Below are 16,695 nucleotides of genomic sequence, written 5' to 3'. Positions count from 1 at the left end.
CAAAAATATTAAAGGGGAACATTATCACAATTTCAGAATTGTTAAAACCATTAAAAATCAGTTCCCAGTGGCTTATTATATTTTTCGAAGTTTTTTTCAAAATTTTACCCATCACGCAATATCCCTAAAAAAAGCTTCAAAGTGCCTGATTTTAACCACCCGTCCATTTTCCTGTGACGTCACATAGTGATGCCAACACAAACAAACATGGCGCATAGAACAGCAAGCTATAGCGACATTAGCTCGGATTCAGACTCGGATTTCAGCGGCTTAAGCGATTCAACAGATTACGAATGTATTGAAACGGATGGTTGTAGTGTGGAGGCAGGTAGCGAAAACGAAATTGAAGAAGAAACTGAAGCTATTGAGCCATATCGGTTTGAACCGTATGCAAGCGAAACTAACGAAAACGACACGACAGCCAGCGACACGAGAGAAAGCGAGGACGAATTCGGCGACCGCCTTCTAACCAACCGATTGGTATGTGTTTGTTTGGCATTAAAGGAAACTAACAACTATGAACTAGGTTTACAGCATATGAAATACATTTGGCAACAACATGCACTTTGAGAGTGCAGACAGTCCAGTTTTCATCAATTAATATATTCTGTAGACATACCCTCATCCGCGCTCTTTTCCTGAAAGCTGATCTGTCCAGTTTTGGAGTTGATGTCAGCAGGCCAGGGAAGCTAGGGTCGATATTCTTCTCTTGATCATCTTCGGTGGCATAAGGGACGGTGTGAGCCAAGACATCCAGGGGGGTTTAGCTCGCTCGTCTGCGGGAACAAACTGCCGCCATTGCTTGCCGTGCTACCGAGGTCCTTTGTCCTTGAATTGCTCACACAATCCGGCAGATTCAATAGTGGGTCTGGCGGCAGATTTCTTTGACTCTATCGTTGGAAATGCATCTGCTTTGAGTGTCGCAGGATATCCACACATTCTTGCCATCTCTGTCTTAGCAAAGCTTTCGTCTGTAAAGTGTGCGGAACAAACGTCCAATTTCTTGCCACTTTCGCATCTTTGGCCCACTTGAATCCGTTCCTGTTCATGTTGTTACACCCTCCGACAACACACCGACGAGGCATGATGTCTCCAAGGTACGGAAAACAGTCGAAAAAATGGAAAATAACAGAGCTGATTTGACTCGGTGTTTGAGAAAATGGCGGATTGCTTCCCGATGTGACGTCACGTTGTGACGTCATCGCTCTGAGAGCGAATAATAGAAAGGCGTTTAATTCGCCAAAATTCACCCATTTAGAGTTCGGAAATCGGTTAAAAAAATATATGGTCTTTTTTCTGCAACATCAAGGTATATATTGACGCTTACATAGGTCTGGTGATAATGTTCCCCTTTAAGAAACCTATTAACTATTAGTTAAACCCATTCTATGAAGCTCCCTGCATACTGTATGTGGGTTAATTGGAAGGTCTCATGAAGTTTGGAGCTCTGTGGCAACGCTTGCATACGGTTCAAACCGATATGGCTCAATAGCTTCAGTTTCTTCTTCAATTTCATTTTCGCTACCTGCCTCCACACTACAACCATCCGTTTCAATACATGCGTAATCTGTTGAATCGCTTAAGCCGCTGAAATCCGAGTCTGAATCCGAGCTAATGTCGCTATAGCTTGCTGTTCTATGCGCCATGTTTGTTTGTGTTGGCTTCACTATGTGACGTCACAGGAAAATGGACGGGTGTATATAACGATGGTTAAAATCAGGCACTTTGAAGCTTTTTTTAGGGATATTGCGTGATGGGTAAAATTTTGAAAAAAACTTCGAAAAATAAAATAAGCCACTGGGAACTGATTTTTAATGGTTTTAACCCTTCTGAAATTGTGATAATGTTCCCCTTTAATAATGAAATATAATGTTAGTAAAGATGTGAGAGTAAGAAGTCAACAAACCTGTTCTGTGTAACACAACTTGATGTTTCTTGAAAACAGCGTCCAGTAGTTGATGTTGTCGCTCCTTCTCCTCTTTTGTTGGACAAAGTTCCTCCTCATACTTTGCTATCGTTCTTTCGCACATTTTCACACAATCACAACACTTTACACTCACATGTTCACACAATCACAACACTTTACACTCACATGTTCACACAATCACAACACTTTACGCAGCAGCTAACAAGCTAAGCTAACTAGCACAAGACGCTTCTCAGCTTTACAGTACCGACTAGCTAAGCAACGCAAAGATTCTCACGGACTGAGACGTTCTACCCTGAAATAAATAATTAAATATGTCTCTTGTACGACATAAATATTTACATAATAGCGATCAAATAACAACACTAATTTATTAGCGTCCGCCTTCACTTATCTGTTCTTCTGTGTTTTTACGACAGTTGGCACACTTGACGTCGCAAGACAGCGCTGCTCTGCCCTCGCGAGATGTGTCGTGCTTTAAAAAAGTTTAAAAGCGATAGAATAAATTGTATTAATTGTTTTATATTGTTACATTGTCTAGTAGTCTTATATTATGTATTGTTATATTGTTCATAAATATGTTAAAATATCTGTCCTGTAAATCAAGCATTTTATAGCACACTAAGTACTTTTAACATGTTAAAAAATAGACTTTATGTTGAATATAACCCCTAAATTGCAACATGATGCCCGCAAAAAAAGTGACTTGCAGTATGTTTTAAAATTATTGACACATATTTTCTGGTTTAAAGTTACTGCATCGAAATTGGAAAAGTTAAAAATTAGAGACGTCCGATAATATCGGCCGATAAATGCATTAAAATGTGATATCGGAAATGATCAGTATTGATTTTTTTTTATTATCGGTATCGTTTTTTTAAAAATAAAATTTTTATTTTTTTTATTAAATCAACATAAAAAACACAAGATACACTTACAATTAGTGCACCAACCCCAAAAAAAACCTTCCTCCCCCATTTACACTCATTCACACTCATTCACACAAAAGGGTTGTTTCTTTCTGTTATTAATATTCTGGTTCCTACATTATATATCAATATATATCAATACAGTCTGCAAGGGATACAGTCCGTAAGCACACATGATTGTGCGTGCTGCTGGTCCACTAATAGTACTAACCTTCCATCCATCCATCCATCTTCTTCCGCTTATCCGAGGTCGGGTCACGGGGGCAGCAGCCTAAGCAGGGAAGCCCAGACTTCCCTCTCCCCAGCCACTTCGTCCAGCTCCTCCCGGGGGATCCCGAGGCGTTCCCAGGCCAGCCGGGAGACATAGTCTTCCCAACGTGTCCTGGGTCTTCCCCGTGGCCTCCTACCGGTCGGACGTGCCCTAAACACCTCCTTAGGGAGGCGGTCGGGTGGCATCCTGACCAGATGCCCGAACCACCTCATCTGGCTCCTCTCGATGTGGAGGAGCAGCGGCTTTACTTTGAGCTCCCCCCGGATGACAGAGCTTCTCACCCTATCTCTAAGGGAGAGCCCCGCCACCCGGCGGAGGAAACTCATTTCGGCCGCTTGTACCCGTGATCTTGTCCTTTCGGTCATAACCCAAAGCTCATGACCATAGGTGAGGATGGGAACGTAGATCGACCGGTAAATTGAGAGCTTTGCCTTCCGGCTCAGCTCCTTCTTCACCACAACAGATCGATACAGCGTCCGCATTACTGAAGACGCCGCACCGATCCGCCTGTCGATCTCACGATCCACTCTTCCCTCACTCGTGAACAAGACTCCGAGGTACTTGAACTCCTCCACTTGGGGCAAGATCTCCTCCCCAACCCGGAGATGGCACTCCACCCTTTTCCGGGCGAGAACCATGGACTCGGACTTGGAGGTGCTGATTCTCATCCCAGTCGCTTCACACTCAGCTGCGAACCGATCCAGTGAGAGCTGAAGATCCTGGCCAGATGAAGCCATCAGGACCAAATCATCTGCAAAAAGCAGAGACCTAATCCTGCAGCCACCAAACCGGATCCCCTCAACGCATTGACTGCGCCTAGAAATTCTGTCCATAAAAGTTATGAACCTTTAACAGTTAATTTTACTCATTTTCATTAATTACTAGTTTCTATGTAACTGTTTTTATATTGTTTTACTTTCTTTTTTATTCAAGAAAATGTTTTTAATTTATTTATCTTATTTTATTTTATTAATTAAAAAACAACAACAACCTTATCTTCACCATACCTGGTTGTCCAAATTAGGCATAATAATGTGTTAATTCCAGGACTGTATGTATCGGTTGATATCGGTATCAGTTGATATCGGTATCGGTAATTAAAGAGTTGGACAATATCGGAATATCGGATACCGGCAAAAAGCCATTATCGGACATCCCTATTAAAATTATAATAAAACTTATTTAGTACTGTTGACTTGTTGCAATACCTTTTTAAAAGCTGATATCAGCCCATAACTATTCATTATGGCACTTAACATAAAGTGATGTGGAAAATATTTACTTACTGACACATTTTTTCTGGAATTAGAAAATCTTAAATCTCAGTTATAAATCGTATTGAAGTTCAATACATTTTGTTTACTAATCCAAATTACGTTTTGGCAAGCGTTACATTTTTAAGTCTTTTAAAAGGGTATTTCAAGTATTGAATGCACATTATTATGATACAGAACTCTCCCAAGTGTGATCCAGTAAAGCAGAAAAGATGTCAGTCACAAGACCTCAAAACTTTTTTCTTCCTCTTTGATAATTTGCACAATACAAGGACGCCATCTGCTGTACAAAGAATGTACTAACATGTACTAATGCAACATTTGTATTTTTGTTTTTCGTCAGACATTCAGTCATTGCCAAATGTGCAAGTATCTGGCATCAAGTTTGATGATGTAACAATTAATGGATGTATACTGAACAGACAACATGTTAACACAGCATATGTGGCGTCATTGTTTTTCTGTTACACCTCCAAAGTGTATACACACACAATTATACATGGTAAGTACATATACAAGTGTCTTTTATTAGTAATAATCATTTTTTTTAAATTCAATTTCTTCAGTAAGTTTTTCTTTTTTTTGGTGACGTATCTTAGCAAGAATGTAATTTGTTCCAAATTGTAAATAATCAGATTTTTTGTTACCATTCTGCAATTGTTGGGGCTTCTTTTGACAGACATTTATTAAATCGTTGCCTTTATATTACTAGTCAGTAATATCTTCAATAAATATCTCCTCCCTCTTTTTTCATTTGGTATACTTCCCAGTCACACATTTTAAAAGAAAATGATCTTGTATAAAACACCACTGATCAAATGATGTATAAAGTAAATAATGATATGCTTCCAGAAGATGTTTCAGATGTGAACCAGTAAATACAGGTAAAAGCCAGTAAATTAGAATATTTTGAAAAACTTGATTTATTTCAGTAATTGCATTCAAAAAGTGTAACTTGTACATTATATTTATTCATTGCACACAGACTGATGCATTCAAATGTTTATTTCATTTAATTTTGATGATTTGAAGTGGCAACAAATGAAAATCCAAAATTCCGTGTGTCACAAAATTAGAATATTACTTGAGGCTAATACAAAAAAGGGATTTTTAGAAATGTTGGCCAACTGAAAAGTATGAAAATGAAAAATATGAGCATGTACAATACTCAATACTTGGTTGGAGCTCCTTTTGCCTCAATTACTGCGTTAATGCGGCGTGGCATGGAGTCGATGAGTTTCTGGCACTGCTCAGGTGTTATGAGAGCCCAGGTTGCTCTGATAGTGGCCTTCAACTCTTCTGCGTTTTTGGGTCTGGCATTCTGCATCTTCCTTTTCACAATACCCCACAGATTTTCTATGGGGCTATGGTCAGGGGAGTTGGCGGGCCAATTTAGAACAGAAATACCATGGTCCGTAAACCAGGCACGGGTAGATTTTGCGCTGTGTGCAGGCGCCAAGTCCTGTTGGAACTTGAAATCTCCATCTCCATAGAGCAGGTCAGCAGCAGGAAGCATGAAGTGCTCTAAAACTTGCTGGTAGACGGCTGCGTTGACCCTGGATCTCAGGAAACAGAGTGGACCGACACCAGCAGATGACATGGCACCCCAAACCATCACTGATGGTGGAAACTTTACACTAGACTTCAGGCAACGTGGATCCTGTGCCTCTCCTGTCTTCTTCCAGACTCTGGGACCTCGATTTCCAAAGGAAATGCAAAATTTGCATGGTTGGGTGATGGTTTGGGGTGCCATGTCATCTGCTGGTGTCGGTCCACTCTGTTTCCTGAGATCCAGGGTCAACGCAGCCGTCTACCAGCAAGTTTTAGAGCACTTCATGCTTCCTGCTGCTGACCTGCTCTATGGAGATGGAGATTTCAAGTTCCAACAGGACTTGGCGCCTGCACACAGCGCAAAATCTACCCGTGCCTGGTTTACAGACCATGGTATTTCTGTTCTAAATTGGCCCGCCAACTCCCCTGACCATAGCCCCATAGAAAATCTGTGGGGTATTGTGAAAAGGAAGATGCAGAATGCCAGACCCAAAAACGCAGAAGAGTTGAAGGCCACTATCAGAGCAACCTGGGCTCTCATAACACCTGAGCAGTGCCAGAAACTCATCGACTCCATGCCACGCCGCATTAACGCAGTAATTGAGGCAAAAGGAGCTCCAACCAAGTATTGAGTATTGTACATGCTCATATTTTTCATTTTCATACTTTTCAGTTGGCCAACATTTCTAAAAATCCCTTTTTTGTATTAGCCTTAAGTAATATTCTAATTTTGTGACACACGGAATTTTGGATTTTCATTTGTTGCCACTTCAAATCATCAAAATTAAATGAAATAAACATTTGAATGCATCAGTCTGTGTGCAATGAATAAATATAATGTACAAGTTACACCTTTTGAATGCAATTACTGAAATAAATCAAGTTTTTCAAAATATTCTAATTTACTGGCTTTTACCTGTATAAACTAAGAGGGATTTATGTGTACTCAAAAGTATGAACAAATGTAAAACAACTATGTATATCATATAAATGCCTTCATTAATGACAGTGCTCTGCAACCTTTACATCAAAGGAAACATGAGTTATAGTAAAGTTGACTTATGATAGTAGTACAGGATGAGTTATGGTAGTAGTTAAGTTGACTTATGATAGTAGTACAGGTTGAGTTATGGTAGTAGTAAAGTTGACTTATGATAGTAGTACAGGTTGAGAGAGAGTTATGTCCCTACTTTTTGTCTAAAATTTTGATGGATCAATTAGAGAAGGGGGCGGGGCCAAAGGTCAAAGGAGAACAAAGTAAAGGTCAAGGGGGCGGGGCTAGAGAACAAAGGAAACAAAGGTAACAAAGTAAACAAAGGCAACAAAGGAAACAAAGGGAACAAAGGGAACAAAAGAAACAAAAGAAACAAGGGAAACTAAGAAAACAAAAGAAACAAAAGAAACAAAAGAAACAAGGGAAACAAAGAAACAAAAGAAACAAGGGAAACTAAGAAAACAAAAGAAACAAAAGAAACAAGGGAAACAAAAGAAACAAAGGGAACAAAAGAAACAAAGAAAACAATGGGAACAAAGAAAACAAAGGCAACAGGTGCTTATGAATATGAATGAGGTTGACTATCTGTCAAATTTGATGGATGCGGGGTCGAATGCGGTTGGATATTAATGAGGTTCGTGGGAAAATGGTGGAGGGGGTTGAATGACGTCGTGGGAAAAATGAGGACGGGGTTACAACACACAGTAAACGGTTACAACACTCAGTAAACGGTTGCGCGGTTGGTATTTTGGAAGCAGTAAAGACTTTGTGAGTACGCTTCGGAAGTTCATTAATTTCAGCCATGATTAGCGAAACACCGGTGACCATTTATAAAAATAGTGTGTTAAAAACTTACCTCGACGCCCCCCAGAAAAGTAGAGTTTTTCTGAGTCGTACTCAAATGCCGGTATCCGAGTCTTTGCGTGAGAAATGGGGTTTGGAAGCTTACGGGATGGATTGATCTTTTGGATATGTTTTCAGATACGAGACGGGAGACGTCTGCTTATTTCAGCTAAAAGAGAACAGAGACGGAAGTCCTTTCGCGAACGTTTCATCGCTATCTACCGTGGATTGGGATTTGTTATGTCTGGCGATGGACGATTTGCTGTGGCGTGATCCTTCTCCGGTCGATAAACGCGTAAAAGGAAGCTTGTCTACTTACTGAGCAAGAGAAGAATTCTGTTCAGCGCTACTTGGGAGACAAAATCTTCGGCTTTGGGTCGTTGGTTTTTCCGCGTCAGTCTTCGTGCTCCTAAAATCACCGGTTCCTATCCGACCGAGCCCGACGTCTTTTCCCTGGAGACTTTCAACTCTGAATGCGGGGTGTTTACACCGGTTGTGGTCGTTCCCATCGTGGCATGGTGAGAGCGTATGGGGAGAATGGCACACGCGCACACACACACACCCCCGGCGGAGGACGAAAGGATGAAAGGTCATTCCCCCCACAACCCGAAAGATCTTTCAACACACACGCACACACGCACACACGCACACACACACACACAGTGATTGACATTTTTGAATGAAACCTAAAGTTCTTTAGATTTTTGAAGCATAACCTTAAATATCAAAAGCTCGGGAAAATAGTGTCTTTTGTTTAACGTCTTTTGTTTAATGTCTATTGAACTATAGACACAATAAAGAACTATACATTCAGAAAACATATTTAAATTCGGAAAAAACTCTGTATAACACAGTCTTCTGAGGTATTCCTCTAATATAGAACAATCATTCTATTCTAAGAGACCACAGTTTGTAGGGTCAATGTGCACAATTAAGTAGCTTGATTGCTTAGACAGCAATTTGTTTGTATAAATTTAGATTGGGGTATGTTGTTTCTTTACGGGCAAAGACATTCTTGTCTCTTGTTTTCATGTTAGCTTTTCAGCTTGCGTGTTTGTTTTTGATAATTTTCATTTAAAATGGTAATACTAACCATTTTACCATGGTTATCAATTATACCCTTTATTGTTACATCCCTAGTGCCAACTAACAATAAAGATGGCAACTTTGTTCAGAAATATTTATTCATACCGTAAATGTGCTGTTCATTATGCTGTTACATGAATACTAATAACCAGAGGTGTGGACTCGAGTCACATGACTTGGACTCGAGTCAGACTCGAGTCATGAATTTGATGACTTTAGACTCGACTTGACAAAATGTAAAAAGAATTGCAACTCGACTTAGACTTTAACATCAATGACTTGTGACTTCACTTGGACTTGAGCCTTTTGAATTGACATGACTTGACATGACTTGCTACTTTCCCCAAAACCCAAAGATGAAAAAGTTATTTAGGAGCGCTCCGTATTTTTCATTGTGTACTTGTCTATCAGCGTTGCGTGTGTCAGCTGGTGTGCTCTCAGTACAACAGCCAATCAAATTAGATCTACTTTGTTTTCATCACACAGCATTCATCCAATCAAATTGCAGGACAACCAACGAAGAAGACATGTCCAAACCACACGCCAGTGAACAAAAAATGATACCTAAAATAACTTCGTTTGGGTATAAAAATTACAAGGTGGTCAACACAAAACGGTTTGCAGTATGCAACACATGCGGTTCGAAAATTACTGATGGAGAGGCAACAACTTCCAACCTCGTCCGGCATTTGAAGTTGCACAAAGAAGGGTAAGTTTTGAATGTAAGATAACGTTTATTGGCTAAGTAACGTGACTTTTATTTGCTGTGTAGTTAAATCAGTGAGGCTGTAAACTCACTGCTAACGTTATAACGTTATTGCAAACACAGGAATCTGTTGCAGTTCACTACCTTATTCATACTTTTTGTTCAGTGATTTTTTTTAAGCAGGGTTACGTTAGTCAATATATCACACGTAATGTTAGACGGCGGTCAGCAGCATCGCGTATTTTAGCCACCTAAAAAAAGACAAAAATAGTAAAATAAAGGTCAGTTAAAATGTATACTATATTATGAATATGTGTACCGTTTTAGCTAGCTTTAGCTTTACCTCAGTGGTCCCCAACCACCGGGCCGCGGCCCGGTACTGGTCCGTGGATCGTTTGGTATCGGGCCGCACAAGAAATATATTTTTTTTTTCTTTCTTTTTTTAATTAAATCAACATAAAAAACACAAGATACACTTACAAGTAGTGCACCAACCCAAAAAAACTATCTCCCCCCTTTTGTTCTGGGCATTGAACATGAAGACTCTTCCTTCACTGTTCCGAGTGGCCATGAGAGTCTTGGCAGTGCCTGCCTCCAGTGCTCCAGTGGAGCGAGTTTTCAGCCATGGTGGCATCATACTACGCCCCCATCGTGCACAAATGACTGACAGACTCTTGGCTAATTTGGTCTTTTGCAAATGCAATGCAGCATAGGGCCCTGACATATAAAAAGTACAACTTTTTTGTTATGTTCACGTATATGTCATGTTTTTTCAATGTTAACACTTTTGTACAAATAATTACATTTGCACTTTATTTTTCAATGTGTTTGTTCTGTAAAGGAATGAGTTAATGTTTAAAATGACTGGTTAATAGTGCTATTATAAAGTGCAATGTCAGCACAATTTTCTTTCCTGCAATTTAAAATGCACTTGTTTTAATAAATAAATACAGCGTTTGAAAAGCATACACAATCTGTGTTAATATATTAGTCTGTGGTTAAAAGGACTTGAAAGGACTCGAAACTCAAAATGCAGGACTTAGGACTTGACTTGAGACTTTCCAGTCTTGACTTTGGACTTGACTCGGGGCTTGCCTGTCTTGACTCGGACTTGAGGGCAAAGACTTGAGACTTACTTGTGACTTGCAAAACAATGACTTGGTCCCACCTCTGCTAATAACTCATAAAGTTTTGTCCATTTTATAGCAATGACGGGAAAAGTGCTGATAAAAAACTAGTAATCAATGTTTTGAGGACGGTCAAAATAGCAGCAATTACAGCTCCTGTTATTACCAAATCGGTGTTATATGTGTTTTATGTTGCACGCCTGCACCAAGAAAAATTCCTAGTTTGTGAAGCCGTTCTCAAACAATGGCAATAAAACTATTCTGAATCTGATTCTAATTCTGATAAATACAAACAAAACAACACCAAAACTTTTTTTCTTTGATGGCGATGTGCTAAGAAAGCCGCACATATGTATATAGACAAAATTAGCTGCCAGACTTTGACTAAAAGCTTTTTTTTTTGACTCAACATCGTCTCACTGTAGTTAGTTAGCTAGCTTCAGGAATCCATCAGGAATACAAAACGCATTAACGTCTTACAAACAACACGCGTTTTGCCTTTAACAATAAACACTCTAAAACTTTTACAAATTAAAACATATCAAAACATATTTTAAAACTCATATAATAGTAGAACAATATTTATAATGTTTGTTCTGCTAAGGAAAGTATATTATATAGGTGTGTTGCTATTTTTTTTTTATACATTTGTTTATTTTAAATAACACTTTGTTAAAATATTTCAAGGTATTAGTTTTTTTTTTTGCACAATTGACAATTCCGTGATAATTTATGATAACCGTGATATTTTGGTCACAATAACTGTGATATGATTTTATTTTATAGCATTTCTAATTCACATAAACTTGTTGCAATGCCTCCCTGTTTGTTTTGTGTTCTAACATTAGGGAAAGTCTGTATTGTTTATTATTGTTGTTTGTCACAGTTTATTCCCAACACGCTTAACGTTTTATTGAAGTACATCACAGATTACCGTATTTTCCGCACTATAAGGCGCACCTAAAAACCACAAATTTTCTCAAAAGCTGACAGTGCGCCTTATAACCCGGTGCGCTTTATATATATGGATAAATATTAAGATTCATTTTCATAAAGTTTCGGTCTCGCAACTTCGGTAAATAGCCGCCATCTTTTTTCCCGGTAGAACAGGAAGCGCTTCTTCTTCTACGCAAGCAACCGCCAAGGTAAGCACCCGCCCGCCCCCATAGAACAAGAAGCGCTTCTTCTTCTACTGTAAGCAACCACCCGCCCGCGTAGAAGAAGAAGAAGCGCGCGGATATTACCGTACGTTTCATTTCCTTTGTGTGTTTACATCTGTAAAGACCACAAAATGGCTCCTACTAAGCGACAGGGATCCGGTTCATGAAAAGACGCAATCTCTCCATCCGCATACGGACTACTATTTCACAGCAACTGCCTAAAGACTTTCAAGAAAAGCTGGCTACTTTCCGTGCATATTGTAAAAACAAGATAGCTGAAAAAAAGATCCGGCCAGAGAACATTATCAACATGGACGAGGTTCCACTGACTTTTGATATTCCTGTGAACCGCACTGTGGATACAACGGGAGCACGTACGGTGAATATTCGCACCACAGGGAATGAGAAGTCATCCTTCACTGTGGTTCTAGCTTGCCATGCTAATGGCCAGAAACTTCCACCCATGGTGATATTCAAAAGGAAGACCTTGCCAAAAGAGACCTTTCCAGCCGGCGTCATCATAAAAGCTAACTCGAAGGGATGGATGAAGAAAAGATGAGCGAGTGGTTAAGGTAAGTTTAAGTTTACGCGAGGAGGCCGGGTGGCTTTTTTCAGCAGCTCCGTCCATGTTGATATACGATTCCATGACTGTTTTTTTGACATTCCTTTAGCGCAGTTAGATGCGGCTTACAACACGGGGCGGCTTATGGGTGGACAAAGTTTTGAAATATGCCGTTCATTGAAGGCGCGGCTTATAACCCAGGGCGCCTTATGGTGCGGAAAATATGGTAACACTTGGACATGTCCGAGAAGGAGTACGAAGAAGCGGAGCTAATTTACTGTATTTGGCCAAATCGCAAGATTTTGTGCCATTCCCTCCCCTTGCGACAGACCCATGATGAGCTGACATGGGCTACATTCTATATGTTAATGTGCATGGTGTGGTCCATCATCCAGTGTAGTACCGTATTTTCCGCACTATAAGGCGCACCTAAAAACCACAAATTTTCTCAAAAGCTGACAGTGCGCCTTATAACCCGGTGCGCTTTATATATGGATAAATATTAAGATTCATTTTCATAAAGTTTCGGTCTCGCAACTACGGTAAACAGCCGCCATCTTTTTTCCCCGTAGAAGAGGAAGTGCTTCTTCTTCTACGCAAGCAACCGCCAAGGTAAGCACCCGCCCGCCCCCATAGAACAAGAAGCGCTTCTTCTTCTACTGTAAGCAACCACCCGCCCGCGTAGAAGAAGAAGAAGCGCGCGGATATTACCGTACGTTTCATTTCCTTTGTGTGTTTACATCTGTAAAGACCACAAAATGGCTCCTACTAAGCGACAGGGATCCGGTTCATGAAAAGACGCAATCTCTCCATCCGCATACGGACTACTATTTCACAGTAACTGCCTAAAGACTTTCAAGAAAAGCTGGCTACTTTCCGTGCATATTGTAAAAACAAGATAGCTGAAAAAAAGATCCGGCCAGAGAACATTATCAACATGGACGAGGTCCCACTGACTTTTGATGTTCCTGTGAACCGCACTGTGGATACAACGGGAGCACGTACGGTGAATATTCGCACCACAGGGAATGAGAAGTCATCCTTCACTGTGGTTCTAGCTTGCCATGCTAATGGCCAGAAACTTCCACCCATGGTGATATTCAAAAGGAAGACCTTGCCAAAAGAGACCTTTCCAGCCGGCGTCATCATAAAAGCTAACTCGAAGGGATGGATGAAGAAAAGATGAGCGAGTGGTTAAGGTAAGTTTACGCGAAGAGGCCGGGTGGCTTTTTTCACGCAGCTCCGTCCATGTTGATATACGACTCCGTGCGCGCCCACATCACGCTGGTTTTTAATATATTATTAAAGTTTGACTTACCTATCTGACTGTTTTTTTGACATTCCTTTAGCGCAGTTAGATGCGGCTTATAACACGGGGCGGCTTATAGGTGGACAAAGTTTTGAAATATGCCGTTCATTGAAGGCGCGGCTTATAACCCAGGGCGCCTTATGGTGCGGAAAATACGGTAATCTGGCCCATAATATTTCGGGGTAGATGTAAAAAAATAGAAAAGTTATGTCCTTTATGAGGGAGGCGTTCATGACAGAAAATATTTAAGAAGCACTGCACTACAATAGGAAAATTCAATAAAACATAAAGGAATGCTGAATAAATGTAGAATTTATTTTAATTCATCTGTTGAGAGACTAAATGGAGTACGGGGCTTGTAGTGGATGCCCCAGCTGTATTATGTTCTCTGAGGAGGCCTACTGCGCCAACCCCTGATCTATACTCTTCTGCACTCCCCTGGAAGTTGAGACATTTTAGTCCTCGACTTCCTCTAGATTCTTAACTCACACTCAAGCAGTGAAGCAGTTTTGTTTGCATTCAGAGTTTTCTCTTAAGAAGGGTTCCTCGTCTTCCACAGACCTCATGGGAGGAAAGAAGGCCCTGATTCAATGAGTTTAAATAGAGGTAGCTGAGATAGGCTCCAGCGCCCCCCACAACTCCAAAGGGAATAAGCGGTAGAAAAACGTTGCCACTAACACTTTGCCCTCCGTCGCTAACACTTAAAGGTGGCATATTTTGCTCATGTTTAATTTCTCATTTAAAGCTGCTAAATATGTTTGGACAGTGGACCAACCTAAATCAAGATGACGAACTGGGTTTTTCAGATAGCAGGTCGGGAGGGGAGTTTTTCTATTGATCCATCTATTAATTAATAGAAAAAAACACACCGTCTAGCCTCAATTTGAATTTTAGGGGAAATTATTGACATAAACAAAGATTTTTTTAATGACCGTCATTCTGGTCATTCTCCCCTGGGATACTTTTCCCAGGGGAGCTTCACATATTACTTACATTGAAAAGAAAAAAATGAGAGGAATACCTCAGAAGACTGTGTTATACAGAGTTTTTTCTGAATTTAAATATGTTTTCTGAATGTATAGTTCTTCATTGTGTCTATAGTTAAACAAAAGACGTTAAACAAAAGACGCTATTTTCCCGAATTTTTGATATTTAAGGTTATGCTTCAAAAATCTAAAGAACTTTAGGTTTCATTCAAAAGTGTCAATCACTGTGTGTATGTGTGTGTGTGTGTGTGCGTGCGTGTGTGTTGAAAGATCTTTTGGGTTGTGGGGGGAATGACCTTTGGTCCTTTCGTCCTCCGCCGGGGGTGTGTGTGTGTGCGCGTGTGCCATTCCCCCATACGCTCTCGCCATGCCACGATGGGAACGACCACAACCGGTGTAAACACCCCGCATTCAGAGTTAAAAGTCTCCAGGGAAAAGACGTCGGGCTCGGTCGGATAGGGACCGGTGATTTTAGGAGCAAGAAGACTGGCGTGGAAAAACCAACGACCCGAAACCGAAGATTTTGTCTCCCAAGTAGCGCTGAACAGAATTCTTGTCTTGCTCAGTAAGTAGACAAGCTTCCTTTTACGCGTTTATCGACTGGAGAAGGATCACGCCACAGCAAATCGTCCATTGCCAGACTTAACACATGCCAATCCACGGTAGATAGCGATGAAACGTTCGCGAAAGGACTTCCGTCTCTGTTCTCTTTCAGCTGAAATAAGCAGACGTCTCCCGTCTCGTATCTGAAAACGTATCCAAAAGATCCATCCATCCTGTAAGCTTCCAAACCCCATTTCCCACGCAAAGACTCGGATGCCGGCATTTGAGTACGACTCAGAAAAATCCTACTTTTCTGCGGGGCGTCGAGGTAAGTTTTCAACACACTATTTCTATAAATGGTCACCGGTGTTTCGCTAATCATGGCTAAAATTAATGAATTTCCGTAGCGTAATGGGTTGGGTTGTACTTGTATAGCGCTTTTCTATCTTCAAGGTACTCAAAGCGCTTTGACACTACTTCCACTTTTACCCATTCACACACACATTCACACACTGATGGAGGGAGCTGCCATGCAAGGCGCTAACCAGCACCCATCAGGAGCAAGGGTGAAGTGTCTTGCTCAGGACACAACGGACATGACGAGGTTGGTACTAGGTGGGGATTGAACCAGGGACCCTCGGGTTGCGCACGGCCACTCTTCCACTGCGCCACGCCGTCCCTAATCACAAAGTCTTTACTGCTTCCAAAATACCAACCGCGCAACCGTTTACTGAGTGTTGTAACCGTTTACTGAGTGTTGTAACCCCCTCCTCATTTTTCCCACGACATCATTCAACCCCCTCCACCATTTTCCCACGAACCTCATTAATATTTAACCGCATTTGACCCCGCATCCATCAAATTTGACAGATGGTCAACCTCAGTCATATTCATAAGCACCTGTTGCCTTTGTTTCCTTTGTTTCATTTGTTACTTTTGTTCCATTTGTTGCTTTTGTTTCCTTTGTTCTCTAACCCCGCCCCTTGACCTTTCCTTTGTTCTCCCTTGACCTTTGGCCTCGCCCCTTGCCCTAATTGATCCATCAAAATTTTTTGACAAAAAGTAGGGACTTAACACTCTGTTGAGTTAGGGCAGTAGTAAAGTTGACTTATGATAGTAGTACAGGTTGAGTTATGGTAGTTTTACAGCCTTTACCTTTAAGCTGATACTGAGGGTGAATGTGTTGACTAGTTTGACGCGTGCAAATGCTTCAATGTCCAGTACTGTGGAAATATGTTTGGATATGACAATCCGTTTATTTTAAGTTATCAAAACGAAATCAAATGTAGGCTTTAGAACATAATGTCTGCTGACCTTGAATGGGACATTGTCACAGCAGCGAGACCTGACCACGCACGGCACGGTCGAAAACTGTTTCTGTCCTCCATGCAATCGCCCCCCTTAGTGCTCCCACCTGAACCCAATTA

General features: G+C 40.8%; 2 protein-coding genes across 3 annotated transcripts in view; both read left to right on the top strand.

The window, feature by feature from the left end:
- The window catches only part of LOC133575751 (uncharacterized), a 381,675-nt gene that overhangs the window by 86,550 nt on the left and 278,430 nt on the right, over positions 1 to 16,695 (top strand). The gene's annotated exons all lie outside the window — the stretch shown is intronic.
- The window catches only part of LOC133575704 (major histocompatibility complex class I-related gene protein-like), a 101,357-nt gene that overhangs the window by 16,730 nt on the left and 67,932 nt on the right, over positions 1 to 16,695 (top strand). The window lies entirely within an intron of this gene.

The sequence above is a fragment of the Nerophis lumbriciformis genome, linkage group LG33, assembly GCF_033978685.3.
Source record: "Nerophis lumbriciformis linkage group LG33, RoL_Nlum_v2.1, whole genome shotgun sequence".
Taxonomy (NCBI): domain Eukaryota; kingdom Metazoa; phylum Chordata; class Actinopteri; order Syngnathiformes; family Syngnathidae; genus Nerophis; species Nerophis lumbriciformis.
This window is presented reverse-complemented; position numbering and strand designations above follow the sequence as displayed.